The sequence below is a fragment of the Bidens hawaiensis genome, unplaced genomic scaffold (assembly GCF_021521415.1).
Source record: "Bidens hawaiensis isolate Kalapana, Puna unplaced genomic scaffold, B.hawaiensis_p1.1 tig00003004_1, whole genome shotgun sequence".
In the NCBI taxonomy this organism is placed as follows: Eukaryota; Viridiplantae; Streptophyta; class Magnoliopsida; order Asterales; family Asteraceae; genus Bidens; species Bidens hawaiensis.
In genome coordinates, this window is record NW_027491161.1 from 2,723,921 (window position 1) to 2,741,043 (window position 17,123).

The following is a 17,123-nucleotide window of genomic DNA, read 5'->3' on the forward strand; positions in this document are numbered from 1 at the left end:
CGCTAAGGATTGTAGTTCTTCCCGCGGCGCGCTAAGGATTGTTCTGTCTGCCTTCGCCCTCGCGCACTCAAGCCTTCTCGCGCTAGACACTTAAGTCTTTTCTCCAGTTTAAGCCAGCCTGTATGCTTTTGAAATATCTTATCTTCTGTGCTATACCTACCAAGGTATGGGCACAGTAGGCCAGATCTGACATCTGTCCGAAAAGTCACTTTCGGCGCAGCTTGCTTACCAACCCTCTTGGTTGTTAGAAAAAGTAACTGGCATAATCTTTTAAAATCTTCTTTTCCATGTCTTGAACAGTACTTTGACTGACCCCTCCCATGCTATGAACAGTAACCTGTCAGCCTTCCCCATCCCCTGCAGCTGCCACCATATCTCTTGCTTTTGATATCTTTTGCTTTGATTTGATAAGATCTTTTTCCCCAATTCAAGGGATGTGTTCCCTTGGGTTTTCCTATAAATAAAACTAATTTCTTGGATAATTAAACACTACACTCAAACACTTAAACACTCCCCAAAATCTTTCTCCCTTACTCTCTGCCGAAGATCCTCAGCGACGCCTCCAACTCCCCTCTTTGCAATCCGTCTTCTCTTCTTTTCTGCCCAGAAATCTCGGTAAATAAATAATATATAATTTTTTTTTAAATAATTTAAGTGACTTACATATATTCAAGACATAAAAACCAATCGTTAAACCAATAACCTCTTATTTATAGGTTAACTTTCGCTTGTTTAAAAGTTGGTTCTTGCATTATCTTTCAACGCACCTTTTACAAGTGAGTAATCTCGTACCTAATCCCCTTTTATTTTTAACGTTTTGGGATGTTCATGTGTTCGTACAACTTGAGTCTTAAACTTGTTTATGAAATTATGTGCGCAAAACCCATGTGTTATGGACGTTTACTAGTGTTGTATATTTGTATGTGTTGATCATTAACCGCTTTGATCGGCCTACTCCGAAGTTTTCATGGATCCATTAGATAAACACGGGAGACCTTGTTACGATTTTCTTGGTTTGTTTGCACATACACGAATGATTATTTGTTTTTGCTCGATTTGGAGCACGCTATGAACTATGAGCTATGATCTATTTAGGCTTGATCACAATCTGTTTACACACTATGTTGAACACCAGTTATACACATGTTGCGCGCAGTGCTTTGTTATTATCTATTTATATCTATTAAACTTGATTTCTCACCGACACGCAAGTGTTGACGTTTTATTTTAACACATGTTCAGGTTTGCTGTAGCTGCTTTTGGAAACTCGAGGACACGTAGGATGTTTTCTTTTACTTTGGACCTAGTTTAAAATATAACAAGACAAATTTTGTGTATTTGAATATTATGAGTTATGATATGTGATTTATGTTACTTTATGGTGTGTTATGCGCATGCGCAATGAAATGTATTTATTAAATATTGACACCCAAATAGTGTCACGAGTAATGAAACAATTCGTAGCGCCCCGATGTATAATCCGCCATCGATCGGGGTGTTACAACTAATTCCAGAACATGTAGCAATCCCAGCTTGATTTAGCAAACTCACATGGTTGTTTTGTCTAAGCTTGTCATCCATATCAAATGACTTGATGGTGGATATCAAGTGTTATAGAGAGATGACAGTCAAATTTGTTGTTTGCTTGATGGTGATAACACTGCTATTCCATGTATAAGGTAACGAATTCAGCAACTTGTAATTTATCTCCAATAGGTCCGTGTCGATTCCTGCACTTCTCATCAATGTGATTAACTTCTCAAATCTCCTAATGATATTTCCAACAGTCTCTCCTTGAACATGATTGAACATGTTGAATTCACCCTTCAACATGCTTTTCTGCTGTTTCTCATCTCCAAATTTCCCTCAAACTTCTCAACAGGTGCATCCCAGAGTCCTTTAGCAGATGTGTGGTCTCTCAAAGTTTGAGTAATATCGGCTGACAGACACACACTCAAGACTCCATATGCCTTTTCATCTTCAAGGATTAATTTCTTGTCATCTTCTACATAGCCTTCAACGGGAGTATCAACAGGTCCATCAGGTGACATAGTCATAGGCTTGTGAGGACCAATTTCAATGGATCCAAGGAGAGCAAGATCGGTAATCTTTATATAATTCTTGAACCTCCATTTAAAGTCATTAAAATTACTTTTAAATGTCATAAGTTTTGGAGGTTTTATGGTGGTTTCAGCCTCATTCTCCAATATCAAATAGTTCCTCAACAGCTCAGGATCGCTTGCCATCTTGTACTAAAATTAGAAGATCAACACTTGAACAGAAAGCTGATTTAGATAAGTACAAACAAATCAAGTCGAGTATAAATTTGAATTTAGTTGAACATATTTCAATCAAATCGAATAAAAAATAATCGAGTCGAGTCAAAGGAATCGAATCGAATAATTTGAATCGAGTCAAATGAATGAATCGAGTCGACTGAATTGAATCGAGCCGAGTGATGAATTGAGTCGACTGAATTTGAATCGAGTCGAGTGTAGACACTTGATTCGATTAAAATAGAAGTCGATTCGATTGGAATTACACTCGATTCGATTGAAATTTTCAGTAACTTCCAAAATCACTTTTTCATGTACGGATTTGATGACAAACACTCTTTTTACCACTTTTGAACTTTCTAACACACTGAACTCGAGTAGCACTTTAACAACCTTAAACGCACCTTCAACCCGAATCTTTAAGCTTGTAACCACACTTTGTAAACCTGAAATAACTTCAAGGTTGTGATCCAAGAACTACAACTAGTAGAGCCGAAAGCTCTGATACCAATTGTAGGTTCCAACACCGGATCTAACAAGTTCTTGAATCAAACTCACTTACTTGCTAGCTGAAATCACTAGTAAGCAACGAGATCTCGAATCTTGGAAGGGACTGGTTAATTCTGAGAGTTTAGTGGGAAGATAGAGTTAGGATAGAGTTGGTAATTTGGATAAGATGGATATGTTTGCAAAAGGTTATGTGCATGGGTATATCGTCTACTATTTATAGTAGAAGACATTCCATGCTTCTATTCATTATACCCGGCCCAATGGGCTCAAACTTACATGGTCTCAGGCCCAAACATACATAAACGAAACCAAAAGCTACTACAATACATCGTGAATGAAATAGACAAATACAAAAGACTATTTAACAAAACTGGGCCCTACACAATGGCCTTATAAAAAAAGTCGATAATGCTTATTCAGATGACACCAGGCTCGTCTTTGCAAATGCCATCTACTTCAAGGGAGCATGGAGTGAAACAATCGTCAATGACAGAAGAATCCTTGTTCTACCTCCTTAATGGCAACAAAGTTCAAGTTCCCTGCATGATCAACGAGGAAGAACAAATCGTGCGTGAATATGATGATTTTAAAGTACTAGGTCTTCCCTATTTAAAAGGTCTAGATGAACGTCAGTTCACAATGTACGTTTTCCTCCCGGATGCTGAAGACGGGCTTTAATCATTAGTAGAGAAAATCAATTCCATGTCTGACTTTTTAGACTGTCATATTCTATATGAAAAAATAGAAGTCGAGCAGTTTTTGATACCAAAGTTTAAAATATCATTTGAGTTTCAAGCTTCTGGTTTGTTGAAGGAATTAGGGCTTGTATTGCCTTTCACTGGTGAATCTGATTTGACCGAAATGCTGCTGGTGAAAGGCTTTGTGTTTCAAGCATCCATCATAAAGCTTTTGTCGAGGTTTGTGAAGAAGGTACTGAAGCAGCAGGGTACACGAGTGAGGATTTGGATGGATGTGCATAGTGCACCACCGTGGGAGAAGCCCAAAAAGATTGATTTTGTGGCGGATCATCCGTTTTTGTTTGTGATAAAAGAAGATGTGACTGGGGTTGTGCTGTTTATGGGACAGGTTGTTGACCCACGTGTTGGCTGAAACGGTACTTGAAATCTTTAATATCTTGATTACATTGTCTTTTGTCTATTGTTTGGGCCTTTTTTTTCTGTATTACGTACCAACGGGAGTCCTGATCGAAACATTTTATTCAAATTCAAGGTGATGATTTGTATGTTTTGTCATGTTTATAAGTCATTAGTTGCATTGATTTCTGTCTATGCTAGATGAAAAAGAACCTGGGCAAAACTTGATCTAAATGGTTTGGATCCGTTACCAACGGAGTTTATTGATTTGTTAAATTATATGTTGTGTGTGGTTATTACTCTTATCTCTTTAGATTACGTTGTATATCATGTCGGGTAACATGGATAATCGCTGTCATCATTTGAACCGTTGTAAACGGTTGTTGGTTTGGCGCCAAACTAACCATCACAACGATTAAATGAAGTAGTTACCTAATAATTTTTGTATATATTAAACCATCTGTAGTGGAGGAGATTGAGAGGGAGAAGTGGAAAAGATTGGGGTTGAACACACCCCCCCCCCCCCTTCTCTTTGTTAAGTGAGAGATTGAGAGAAACCAAGAAATATTTCTCGGTGGCGTTAGTGGGGCCCACTTGATTTTTATTATTTTTGTTATTCATATAGCCGCTAAAATTGTGTCACCTCTCTCCCATCACTGCACCCTTAAAATACAATTCATTTTCTTGCTGACTAGGCGGCACGTGGTACACTTCTCCCTACATTCTCCCCCTACCACTATGCATGGTCTTATGTGAGTGTTTTCTTCATTTTTAGGGTGTGTTCGGAGTGGTTGCGAGTACAGGAGAAAGAAAAATGGTTAAAAGAGAAACACTATTCATCCACTATAATTTTTTAACGTTTTTTGAAATTGATTGTATATAAAGGAAAAAGAAAATGTAAAGATAAAAGTATAACAAAATTATTATTTAATTAAAAAAAAGTTGTAGTTTTTAATGTAATTTTAAATTTGAAGATATAACTAATTGGGAATGCTCTTATTATAATAATCAAAGATTGATTAAATAATCGACTAATCCAATCATATCTTTGAAATTGTCAATATGATTTTAGGGATAGGATATGCTACAAAATATGTTAACTCTAAAAAATGTAGGAATAAATCCTATGCATCCAATTAAATAATAAATGGTTGAGGTTAAATGGTTTGTTTAAATTAGGCATGGACGGGGATTACAAAGGAAGGAAGGGCAAATTAGTATTTGTAATATTATAATTAAGGAAGCCCCCACATAATCTCAACAAAAGCGCACCTCAATTAATTTACGTTAGCTACTTCAATTCAAAAATCAAGATGATGTTTATTTATGGGATTTTTACATATTTTTCATCTCTAAACCTTTGAAATTACATATTTTCCTAAAATACAAGTTTTTAATGCATAATGTACAATGCTCTTTAAGCATGGTTTGGAAAAATATGTAATTTCAAGTTTAGAAAGGGAAAATATGTAAATACCCCTTTTTTTTATTATTTTAATATGTTAGCATTTCTTCAATTTTTATCCATATATGTTTGTCTTTAAAATATGGAAACAAAACAACTAAAGTATAATAGCTTGCAATTATATCTAATACAATAGGTGTTGGTATGAAACTGTATTGTGCCAGTGTGTGTGTATATATATATATATGTGTGTGTGTGTTTTGTATGTGTTTAATACGATGTGTGCTAGTATGAAATTATATTGTGCTGGTATTTTGATTTACAATGTGTGTTAGGTATGAAATTAGATTGTATTGGTCTTTAAATTTACCTTGTGTGTTGGTGGTTCATACAATGTGTGTTAGCATGAAATTATATTGTGTAGGTTTTTAAATTTACAATGTGTGTTGGTGTTTAGTACAATGTGTGCTAGTATGAAGATTTATCATACCATCGTTTCAATAAAATTGAGTGTTATTGAAACTGAAAGTGTTATTTTAGTTGAAATTATATTATGTGCGGGTTATTTATATGAGTGCTAGTACTTTAAACACGTATACCTATTAATAGAAGTTTTGAGTGTTTGTTGTAAGTGTTATTAAAACTGAAAGTGCTATTTAGTTTGAATTATATGTGTTATATCGTATGTGGTGTAATTATTGTAAGTGTTGCTTGGTAACTTATGATTTAATTCTTTAAAATACAATTTAAAAAAGTTAATTGACGTAGAAGAATACTTAATGTGATTGAGCGATATTAGGACTTTCCAAAACCAATAGTAAACCGAAAATACGAAATTACCCCTTTCCTAATAGTTTAATAACGACCACATGTCATAAACCTATTGGTTCCTATTGTTGTTATAAAAAAAAGGTTTCTATTTGATCCTTCCTCTATGATTTTATCACAAATATTGTTCATCAACTTTTGGAAATAAGATTTGAGTCGTTTACTATATGCTTTTGATATACGTTATTAACAATTTTTTTTTCCACTTTCGGTCAACAATGTCATTAGTTTTGACTCTCAAAAGGTTTTATTAGTTGGTTTTGACTCTCACATATTAGGCCACTGTTATGGGGGAACCCGAAACCCGAACAATCCAACCCGAACTAACTCAATTACCATTACCCAAAACCCGAACAACCCAAAATAATGGTGGAACAAACCTAATAATCATTAAGGAAATAATGGTGGAAGTATTTGACTCCTTAAGTTGAGTCTTAACCTGAACAACCCAACCCAAATACCATTACCGAAGCCCGAACAACCCATATAGTATTTAGTCGGTCCATGGGTTGATCATCAAGTGATCGAAACTTGAACAACCCGAACCCCAATAAAATTACCCGAATGGCACCCCTACATCAAACCACCTTTGTTCGCCAAAAGGTTATGTTTGGTGAAGAACCCACTTTACTAATAGTTGAAACCCAAACAAGAGACATTTAAGCTTAGTATATGTAAATTTTTAATAGAAAGTGTTTTTAACTTTTTTTTGATGTTTTAAATTAGGAGTATTGGCTTCATATAATCTTAACTATACCTGATTGGCAAATATAAGTCCCAGCTATCGAAATGGTAAAAAATAATTCCCAACTACGCATGTGGGTGCAAAGTTAACGGAAACTTAACCAGCGGTTAGTTTTTGGTGGCGTGGCCGCTGACTTGTCATTAACCAGCTGACGGGAACGATGAATTTTCTCTTAACCAGCTTAGTGGGCCCTACGTTTATATATTCATCACCTTCACCCCACCTCCACCATCCACTGTTCACATTCGCTGCCGAAAAACCACCGTCGCTCAACGCCACTTCCTCCTCAACCACCGTTGGCCGCCACCACTCTTAGAACTCACGTCCACCACATTTGCCGCTAAATCCGGCCACTTGCAGGAATATAAAGCCCTACTATCCATCAAATCCAAAATCTCCGACAAACTCCTCTTATGACTAATTGGCAGCCTGCTCGCCGTCGATTTAACCGCGTCGGAAAATTCAACCTTCAACTTAGACGATAACCCGCCGGCGTTTGGAACGTCGGAGGATAAAGTCGGTAACTGGGTTTTCTGGGTAACCAGAAGAAGGTTTTTCGATTGAGCTTAGCGGTGGTGGGACCCGCGATTGGGGGTGTCGGTTAGGTGCTCGATGTCCGACAAGTTGGCCATGTTGGGTGGGACCCACGATTGGGGAGTGTGAGGTAGGGCTTTATATTCTGGCAGGTGGCCAGATTTAGTGGCAAAGGTGGTGGACGTGAGTTGTATGAGTGGTGGCGGCCAACGGTGGTTGAGTAGGAGATGGCGTTGAGTGAAAGTGGTTTTCCGGCAGCGGATGTGAATAGTGGATGGTGGAGGTGGGGTGAAGGAGATAAAGATATAGAGGTGGAGCCCACTAAGCTGGTTAAGAGACAACTCAGCGACCATGTCAGCTGGTTAATGACAACTCATCGTCCCCATCACTTAGGTAATGACAAGTCAACGGCCACGTCACAAAAAACTAACGGCTGATTAAGTTTCTGTTAACCTCGCACCCACATGCATAGTTGGGATTATTTTTTGCCATTTCAATAGCTAGGACTTATATTTGTCAATCAGGTATAGTTGGGATTATATGAAGCAAATAAAGCTTTAAATTAAAGGATAAGAGCATTCACATTCAATCCATCAAAATATGTGAGTAAAGAATTATAATGTAGGGAGTGGTTTAGGGTGTTGTAAGTGGGAGAGAGATAAATGCAATGATTTTTCTATATATTTGAAAAGTTACCGTTCACGTCATATAATTTTTTAATATATTTTGAAAATGGTTGTGACAGGAGAAAAAAGAAATGGTAATAATAAAAGTATAAAAAAAGATTATTTAATTGAAAAAGAAAGAGATAAAATGTGATGGTTTTTAGTGTAATTTTGGATTTGGAGATATAGGAAGGGATGAGAATGCTCTAATATTTAACTTGTTTTTGGTGTTCTAAACTAGAGAGTAACAGCATTCTCAACTCATCCCTTAAAACTATGTAATGATGTTTTTGTAAATTATAGGGTGTGGTTATGAGTGGTTGTGAGTGCAAATTATAGGGTGAAAGAGAAAAAGGTAATGATTTTTTGTAAATTTGGGAAAACTTTGTTTGGCCTTATTTATTTTTTAATATTTGTTGAATTGGTTGAGAGTAGATGATAGAAATAAAACTTTAATGACAAAGGTATAAAAAAGTATTATCTAATTAAACATGAGAGATAACTATAGTGTTTTTTAGTGTAATTATAGAGAGAACGATGAAAGATGAACTGAGAATGCTCTAAAATGATAATTTACACGTGTAACAAAACCATTTAACCACATCTTGCCAAAACCCTCCTCCCAACTTCAGTCTAAGAATCATGAATCCAACATTGTTTTCTCACCCCTTTCGATCCAGGCCATCCTGAGCTTGGCAGCCGCTACTTCCACAGGCCGAACAATAATGCGACTCCTTGCTCTCCTCAAAATTAATTCCACGGGCCGAATAATAACTCAACTCAATAGTAATTAAACATTAACTACCCTTCATCTCTTCCCATTCTTCCATATATATTGATCCTTTTAACTTTTTAAACCTTTTCACATGTAACAAACTAAGTTTATGTTAACATATAAAAATAGAAGTAAGAGATACATTGCTATGAACCCAACTGCATACAAACCCAATCAGGCAATTCAAGAGGCCCACAACTTAGTAAGCGGAACAACCCAATTAGTGTCTAATCGATTGGATCACTCAAGATATAAGCATGATGGTAGGGAGAGCGGACGGCATGAATGAATTTGATGAAAAGGTTCTTCTCCCTGTCTTCCTATATGTGATTCTAACGTTCTCATCTCCTTCTATTATGTTTAAACGTTTTGCTGTTTCATATATCAGCTCGATTGCAGTCAAAATGCTGTCATGACTGATTGACTGGTATGGCTAGCACAAAACACATAGATGACCACAAATCACAAAACAACAAACGATCGCGAAAAAGAAAAATAACCAATTAGCCAATAACAACTTTCCATGAATAAATTCCTCTCAACTAAATTAGTTTATACATCGGCTCTAAAAGACCAATTAACACGATGACTACAAGCTATTTGAATAACTTTTACAAATTAAATTGGTTTTTTTTATTCACACTCGGCCTAACATGATATGGGCTACGCTCCAAAGCTGAAGTGATTGCTTGTCGTACACAGAAAATTAGGATATGAAAGCAATGAACATGATTAAACAAATCACTAGCTTAACTTTTGAATTAAATGGCCCAAGATGTAAGTAATTGTTTACTCCAAAAATCAATAGTAAGCACAAAAAGATGTGGTGTACAAGAATTGGTCGCAGGTTCGAGACCTGCATGGGCCAGTTAACAGTAGTTTTGATCAGCAAATATAGTTTTTAAAAGATTGGGTTTTGCGATTCAAAAAGGGGTAGCGGCGCAGCTTGTTGCCCGCTTGCCTTCTGTTTCGATGTAATCCAAAAGGTCTTTAAAGATTATACAAAACTTTTTGAACCATAAACTAAAAACAATAGATTCATAATACTAGAGGTTTCAAATACAGTTTCAATGAGGGTTAGGGTTAATCACCTGTCCCATAAACAACACGACCCCGCTCTCATCTTCTTTAATTACAAACAAAAATGGATGATCCGCTACAAAATCAACCATCTTGGGTCTCTTCTTCGGGCGGTGTGGACTGAGGAGCGTAATGCTCGTCCTACAGGTCGCCACAGCTGTCGTACCTTTTTCGTTAATCTCCACAAAAGATGTATGCTGAATGCTTGAAACATAAAGCTTTTCGTAAGAGCCAACCATTCCGGCCAAATCATTTCCCTTGCGGAAAGGCAATACAAGGCCTAATTTCTTTAGCATATCAGAAGCTTCAAACTCGAATGAGATCTTAAATTTTGGTATCAAAAACCGAGAAAGTTCTACCTTTAAGTGTGGAATGTGATGTTTAAGAAAGTCAGACGTGGAACCGATTATCTTTGTTAAAGACTGCAACCCATCTTTTGCATCCGGGAGGAAAAAGTACATTGTGAACCGGCGTTCATCTTGACCTCGTAAGTATGGAAGACCCAACACTTTGAAATCACTAAATTCACGCACAAATTGTTTTTCCTTGTTGGTCATGAAGGGAACTCGAACTTTGCAGCCATTGAGGAGGTGAAAGTGGAATTCTTTCGTCTTTGACTGGTCAAACTTCTGAGTCCATGCTCCCTTGAAGTAGACTGCACTGGCAAAGATGAGCCTAGTGAACTTGTCAACTGAATTAGCAGAAAGGATTTCTTTGATCAGGTCATTTGTTTGCTTCCTAGCCCATAAGTTCACTTCATTGGCTACCTCGACAGCCTTTGTTAATGAATAAATAATAAGTTAGCTATATAAAAAAAGTTTTATTTTATAGTATAGAAATTTGATCAGGTTAAGGTTAATATATCACAAACAAAATATATAATTGTATCGCAAAATGTGTGTAAACCTAAAATTAACGATTTGTGCAACAACTTAACGATTACTACAAGCACCTTATAAAATATATATAAACGAAACCCCTAAAATCCTACGTGTCGTGATGTGGTCGCTCCCTCCTTTTATGGAAGCCACCAGATTGCTTGATTTTTAAACGAAGATCTCTCATTATCTAACCCAAATTCATGGGTATGGGTATTACCAAAACCAGATAGCTCTTAAATGGGTTATAATATCTCATTAAATTAAAAATTAATCTTACCAATTATTTAATATGAAAATCTATAAAATAGGGATATACTAAAATTTAATATCCAAATTAAAAAGAAAAAGATATTATTTATAATTAATAAAAAATTTTATAGTAAAAAACATAAGCGGGTCATGGGTCACCAAATCCAGATAGCTTTTAAACGTGTTATAACATGTCATTTATTTATAAAACCCTTTCATCTTCAAACCCTAAGTATATTATTAACTTTCTTACAATAAAGAAAATTAAAATCCAAAAACTAAATATTAAAAAACGAAAAATGTAAAACAACCATTCTCTCAAGCCATCAGATTGATTTATTTGCAAATGAAGGCTTCTAAAGAATTTGACCCGAATTCACGGGTAAAGGCCTCACCAAACCCATATAGCTCTTAAACGGGTTATAACATCTCATTATATTAAAAATTAATCTTATCAAATATTTGATATGAAAATCCTATAAAATAGGGATATACTAAAAATTAATATCCTATTTTATTTAAAAAAGATATTATTTATAATTAAGAAACAATTTTATAATAAAGAAAATAAACGGGTAATGGATATCACCAAACCCAAATAGCTTTTAAAACAGATTATAACATATCATTTATTTGTGAAACCATTTCATCATCAAATTTCAAGTATATTAATTATTAACTTTCTTACAATAAATAAAATTAAAATCCAAATATACATATATAAATATTAAAAACGAATAATGTAAAACAATCCCCGTAATACGGAGGATAAAATCTAGTTTATGTATGTTTGTTTCTATTTCAATATGCAGCTTTTTGCTTATCAGGTTCCTAAAACAGCTGAGAATTTTCGAGCACTCTGCACAGGTTCCTTGTATTTTATTAAAAGATATTGCATTGTAATTACGGTATTTATATGCATATTATTGTATGTTTAGGCGAAAAGGGGATTGGGAAAACTACCGGAAAGCGATTGCACTACAAAGGAACTGTATTCCATCGTATCTTCTCTTATGGGTTTGGTGAGACCTTTAACCATTTCATCATCAAACCTCAAATATATTAATTATTAACTTTTTTACAATAAATAAAATTAAAATCTAAATATACATATATAAATATTAAAAATGAATAATATAAAATAACCCCCGTAATACGGGGGATAAAATTTAGTTTTATAAATAATTGTAAAACTTCAACCGTTTTAGCTAAAGATTTATCCAAATAACAATATTTTATCACTGGACGAAACAAGCTTTATTCTTTATATAACAAAAGTCACGTTGTTGTGACAATATTGAAGGTTCGTCCATGGCGTTGCGGCAGGGTGTAAAATAGTAAAAAGACCTTGGTTAATCTATATTGCATGTATTGCATAATTAGAACCAACCTTGGTCTGGAAGTCGACCTGATTGCAAGCTGCTTTATAAACGGTGTCCACAACATGTTTGAAAGAAGGTTTGAGAGAACAAGTTTTATCAACCCAAACCCCATTTGCAAATGCCAATCGAGGTCCGCCAATTGGACTACGGTCTGGGAAGATCATGGGCACAAGCCGTGAGTAAAGAGAGTTGAGGTCGTCTGTGGTATTTGTTTTGAGGAAAGCGAGGAGTTCTTCAAGTGTTTCCCCTTTGGAACCGGTGGCAAGTAAGCTGAGGACGACATGAATAGAAACAGGAGAGAAAACAACATTGGAGTCGTGTTTCTTGGAGAGAAGGTGGGCCGAGCATCCAACTGAGACATTCGTTTGGTTTCTAACTGATTTTTGAAACTCCATTGATGCTTTTGGGATGAAAGTTGAAAACAAGATATATTATAATAATAAAGGTTTGAGATTGAAGATGGATGAATTGGAGTATATAAACTAGGAAGTAGGAGAAGATTAATTGAATATATAATCAAGGATATTTTTTTAATATAATTGTCAAAGAGCAATAATCTATTCCTTTAAAAACTTTGAATTTGAAGTTTGTGAATAACGATAATTGTGGTGAAATAATAAGGAAACGAAATTTTAAATTGCATATTTTGATTTTTGTTGCGAATAGTTTGGTGTTGGTTGTACGCTATTTTTCAAGATGCACATAAAAGTTGGTGATGAAAATTCTTAATCTTAAATATATACTAGCATATCTAGTCCCGGATCGATAATTAAACACGAAATAAACGAATAACTCTCGTTTATATTAATCAGAAAATATTACTCAAAAAACTGATTACAACTTCAAACCCTAACTCGGTTTGACTCTTGATGGACCCTAACTCGGTTACATCATGTTCATAATCTATAATCTCTAACCATAACTCGGCTTATATAGATTAACCTAACCTGCTAGTTAAGACATTACCAAATATAATAAAACCCTAATAATTCTTGGGTTGGGCCTTACACTTGGGTCAAACAACAATTGAGGCAACAATCAACCCCCCCCCCCCCCTAATTGTTGTATCCGACTGACCCCCTAATTTCCTATTCGAAATTGGCGGATCTTCAACTTCACGCTTGTCGTCCGTTTCTTGATTCCCCCAAGACTTTTCATGATCTCTTGCAATGTTCTTTGGGCTCCACTTAGCTTGAAGTAACACTTGCTTCGTTTGATCATTAGACGCCTTCCCTTGGGCTTAAATCACTTTCTTGACTATGTGTTTAGTTTCTTGAACACTGTTCTTTAGACTTTGAATTTTGGAACTTGGATCTTTGATTGGAATCTGACTCATAGCCGGCTTGTCTTCTTTCAGTCCAATTCTTTGAAGATCCCTACCTGCAAAATTCTTCATTCCAATGATAGCTCGTTTATTGGGACTTGTTATCTTGAGGCTAATCTTGTACAATCGGTTCTTGGTCCTTGTCACCTTCATCAAAAGCTTACCTGTATCATCTTTAATGGCTAGCAAATCATGTTTCAGGTGAATCTCACATCCACCTTCCGTTGCTTGACCAAGACTTAAGATATTGCACCGTAGGCTCGGAATGTAGTAGACATCGGTCAACAGGTGCTGCTCCCCCGTTTTCCCTTCAATTAAGACCGAACGTTTTCCCTGAATATCAATACAAGATTCATTTCCGAACTTCACCTTTCCCATGACATGTTCATTAAACTCATAAAAATACGTTTATTACCCGGATCAATAATCAAGCACGAAGTAAACGAATAACTATCGTTTATATTAATCAAAAAATATTACTCAAAAAACCAATTACAACTTCAAATCTTAACTTGGTTTGACTCTTGATAGACCCTAACTCGGTTACATCATGTTCACAATCTATAATGTCTAACCATAACTCGGCTTATATAGACTAACCAAACTTGCTAGTCAAGACATTACCAAATATAATAAAACCATAATAATTCTTGGGCTGAGCATTACACTTAGGCCAAACAACAATGAGCCAACAATATAGTGCCCCGCGTAATGCGGCGGCGAACAATACTTAAAAGGTAATAACGAGCTAATATGAGCCTAACCAATGCTATTTAGAACTGGACTTGAACTTCATTCTAAGCTAGGTCGGCTAGGCTTCAAATTAAACTTGAGATGGCTTGCTCGACTCCATTTGGCTCAACATTACAATTTATTATCTTAAATCCCAAACATATAACTTAATTATGTTAATGGGTTAAAACTTAAACTTAACCAAAGAGTTGTATGTCATTTACTCAGTCTATTAATTGTTATAAGGACTTAACTCGTATTTATAAAATAGATGGTGTCTCCCTTATTGTTCTCCAATCACGTTGGACATAGAATCAACAATTAATGTTTAACGTTAATCAAAAAGATAATTATTTATAAGATTCTTAATGTGTTTAACACTCGTAATTACTTAAACTACTGAATTTTATGTGCATTTATATTTTTGTCCTTTTATAAGAGAACCTAAATTAAGTATAATTCATTCACTTTTAAAATAAAGATAACTTTTTCATATGACATTATTATATAAAAAAATAAACCATTAAATTTAAATTAACTGTTTAAAAAAACTATATAAGTATTTTTTTTTCAAGAAAAACAAACTGCACTCTTTTGCTATACCTTTTTTTCCAAAAAAAAAAAAATTGTTTCTCAACGGATTGTGCATATAATATGCGTGATTATAGTCATGAGTAATTGCTAAAAAATATGTTGCGTAATTATTATATAAGGTGTTTAATTATTTTTGCATGTGCGTAAGTATGCATGTGCATAATTACAAATATAGATTGTGTAATCATACAAATTGCGTGATTATGTACATATCAAAACGGGATGGTGTTATTTTTTAAAACGGGTTAGAATGAGGTGGTATTATTTTCAAACTTGTCAGAATGGACTGATATGGCACACACAATCCAGCGTCAGTTTCTGCATAACCCGACATCGAAAGCTTAATTGTCCCGTTATACATGTAACCCGACATTAGAACACGTAATAGGCTCGCTACGTGCATAAGCCAACATTGGAATCCACTCCAACCCTAATTGGTTTCGTAAATCGGCATCCAACTTGTAACCAATGTCAATACAAATGTAACGCGACATCGGCCGCTTAACCGATACCGGTACGAGTGTAACTTGATGAAGTTATACACGTATATCGCATCATCGAACTCGTAATCGAAGTCAGTGCGCAGGTAACAAACTCATGCACGCGTGAAATTTAACTTTGACACACGTGTAATGCGAAATCTAACACATAACCAATGTCGATACGCATGCAACCTGACATCAAACACTTAACCAGTGTCATTGTAACCCGACGACGTTACACGCCCGACCAGAACTCGGTTTCCAGTCCTAACTCGTATTCGTGTAACGTGTGAATTATTTAAAATCACAAAGTGTAGCAATACTATACACAAATTAAAGAAAATAAAATTCTCGTTTTTATGGTGTAGTTTTTTCAAAAAAAATATTAACGTATGAAATAGTTATAGCCGTTTAAAAATCACAAGGGGTGGTTGGTTTAGCTTAAGGGGCCAAGAATGTAACTATTGTTTAAATAAATAGTTAAAAGATGAGTAAAGTTGAGGGGCCAAAAATACAAGCATTGTTAAAACAACAATTTTGCCCCTCAAAAACAATTTAAGACATGCATTGAGACTTATAAATTTAGCAATGTTCGTTGAAACTCTTAAAATTTAAGAGATCTTTCACTTATATATATATATATATATATATATATATATATAGGGTTAGGTTAAAATAAAAATCTACTTGAGTTGTGAAAACTTTAGAAACCCATTCTCAACCACATGTTTTTAATTAATGATTAAATCTTGTGGTCCACAATTAAAGTTAATAAAAAATGTAAAAGTAAATTTACACTTTCTCTCTCCTGAAAACATATATAAAAATTAGTAAAAAAAATGTAAAAAAATAGCAAAACATTTTTTTAATGTTTCGATGTTTTGTATTAAATGTAACAACATATATTACATGTAACAGAAAAAAACGATGTTACATAGGGTTTTCACGGGTTTTAACAACTCAAAAGGGTTTTCATTCTATACTTTGCATATAAATATATGATTAGGATCATGTGAGAACTTTTTGGGAATTGAGGACTATGAGAACCATTTTGGACCATAAAAAAACACAAAAATAAAAATAATCATAAAACAAAAAAAAACACAAAAATAAAAAAAGTAAAAAAACCAAAGTTCTTATTTATCATCCAGTTTTCTTAAAAAAATGTAAAAAAAATTCTCGGTTTAGCTAAATTATACATATATGTATAATATGTACATATATGTACACACATGTTTTTTTTCCTATGCACATATATATAATTTAAGGTAAATGATAATATCCATATGTGTACGTTACGTAACTAGAAATTATATGAAAGTATACATATGTGTATAGGTATAATACGAATTAAAAAGAAAAGAAAATCATTTTTTTATTATAGATATATGTATAATATGTACACACATGTTTTTTTTCCTATACGCGTATGTATAATTTAAGGTAAATGATAATGTACATATGTATACATTACGTAACTAGAGATTAAATGAAAGTATACATATGTGTATAGGTATAATACGAATTAAAAAAAATCGTTTTTTTAATGAAACCGGAATGAAATATA

The 17,123-nt window shown here is 34.5% G+C and overlaps 3 pseudogenes; 2 read left to right on the forward strand and 1 right to left on the reverse strand.

The window, feature by feature from the left end:
- The first annotated feature begins 3,488 nt into the window (after positions 1–3,488).
- LOC143621996 (serpin-ZX pseudogene) lies at positions 3,489–3,896 on the forward strand (annotated as a pseudogene).
- A 3,723-nt stretch (positions 3,897–7,619) lies between these two features.
- LOC143621998 (serpin-ZX-like) overlaps positions 7,620–17,123 on the forward strand; it is a 95,649-nt pseudogene continuing 86,145 nt past the window's right edge.
- Positions 9,900–12,819, reverse strand: LOC143621943 (serpin-ZX pseudogene; annotated as a pseudogene).